The 1,768-nt window shown below is 63.3% G+C and overlaps 1 protein-coding gene across 4 annotated transcripts in view; it reads left to right on the top strand.

Moving 5' to 3' along the window:
• Positions 1-1,768, top strand: part of LOC103663936 (ankyrin repeat and KH domain-containing protein 1) — a 120,328-nt gene that overhangs the window by 838 nt on the left and 117,722 nt on the right. The window lies entirely within an intron of this gene.

Raw genomic sequence — 1,768 nt, 5'->3', positions numbered from 1 at the left:
ATAGAGATTCAACACAAAACGCCAGTAGGTCACACAGCAAATAAGTGGCGGCACCAGAATTCTTAACAGCTCCAGAGCACACACTCTTAACACCGCTTTCAGCCCTAGGTCTGATTTCCTCGAGCTGTTCCGCGGCCTTCCCACCTTCCTTGGTGGGACAGTTCCCAGTACTGAGGCATGGCGCTGTCCAGCCCTCAGGCCCGCCGCCTTCCACAAGCAAGAGAACGCCGCCCCGCAGGGCCATCCCGCCCGCAGGTTGTAGAACAGCCGCGCCCAGCCACGTCCCAGCACGCAGGCTGGCCGAATCGCCTCGGGGCGGCCGTCCCAAGCAGCCCCCTTGGTCCCCTCAGCTTCGCGCGCTGGGCTCCACTCGGAAAGCCTAGAGGCGCCAAGCAAGAAGAGCCCTGCCTCCTCGCCTGTTCCGACCCCCTACACCCGCCCAAAGAGCCAGAGGCATGGGTTACACAATCTCACCTGTCCCAGAGGTGGCGACCGCTCTAGTGACTGACGTCCGGCTCCTCCAACCACGGGCTGTCAGGAAGGTGGAGACTAGATGAGACTGATTGCTTCTTTCCTCCAATCCCGGTGCAGCAACTCTCCGGCCGCAGTCTTCGCGTCTGGCGGAGAGCGACAGGTGGGAGCTTCGTAACCTCCGTGCCTCGTGCATCCTTGACATATAAGCCCCACCAAACTCAGGGTGAATTCTACTCCAAATCTTACCAATGCTTGCGGGTCGTCACCTCTGCCGTCATTTTAATCAGAAGTGGAAATTCCCCAACCCTTTCCCGTCACCTCAGATGGGGGCGGGATGAATGGTACTATTGCGGGCCAATTGTACCACGCGACGTCCTGTGACAAAGTGATCGACACTTTGTGGCGCCTATGAAGCCTTCCATTGTCAGGGGTCACTATGACTGACCACAAGGCGAACTAATCCACTTTAAGGTCGTGACGCGATAGTTAGAGAGGTTGACCAATAGACGTAGAAAAAGACCGGAAGTCGGCGCGTGGGGACTAGGAGGCGGGTGTTCGCAACCGCCTAGGCCTGCGCGGGTCAACGCAGCTTGGGGGCCGCGAGCCAGCAAGCGGCGCGTGACGAAGAGTCTGAGCGACGGGTCACCTTGGCCAATGATCTGCAGCCGCTGGGGAGCTGCAGCCAGTGGCGAGTGTGGGGGGCGGGAGGCAGCAGGTTAGGCAGTGAGAAGTTAGTGGCGCTGCTGGGACGGGGGGAAGGAGAAGCTTCTTCCTCCTGCTGTTCCTCTCTTTCCCGGGATCCGCGGCGGCGGCGGTGGCTGCGAGTGACTCGGCAGCGTCTCCGGCTCCGCGTGCGAACCATGCTGACCGATGGCGGAGGCGGCGGCACCTCCTTGAGGAGGACCTGACTCGGTGGCTCCGCGATCCGCCCCAGCCGGGCCTCGGAGCCGCCTCCGCCGGGAGGGGTCGGGCTGGGGATTCGCACCGTGAGACTCTTTGGGGAGGCGGGCCCGCGCCGGGAGTCGGTGGCGGCGGCAGCGGTGCGGCCGGAGGGGACGCGGCGCTGGATTTCAGTGGCGGCTGCAGTGCTGAGGACTCCGGGTGGAGGTGGTGCCTCTGGCAGCGACGAGGACGAGGTGTCCGAGGTACGCTTCCAGGACCCCCGCCTCCCATTCAGTGTGAGGCATGAATTCGCTTTGGGCAGGCACAGGGCCCGGACCACCCTCTGGCTCCCCGGGCGGAGCCGTTCTCTGACAGCGATCGGCTCCATGGCGGCAGTGGCAGCGGTGCGGGC

Source organism: Ursus maritimus, unplaced genomic scaffold, assembly GCF_017311325.1.
Source record: "Ursus maritimus isolate PB19 unplaced genomic scaffold, ASM1731132v1 scaffold_5, whole genome shotgun sequence".
NCBI lineage: Eukaryota > Metazoa > Chordata > Mammalia > Carnivora > Ursidae > Ursus > Ursus maritimus.
The sequence above is the reverse complement of the archived record's forward strand: the minus strand, read 5'-3'. Positions and strand labels throughout refer to the sequence as shown.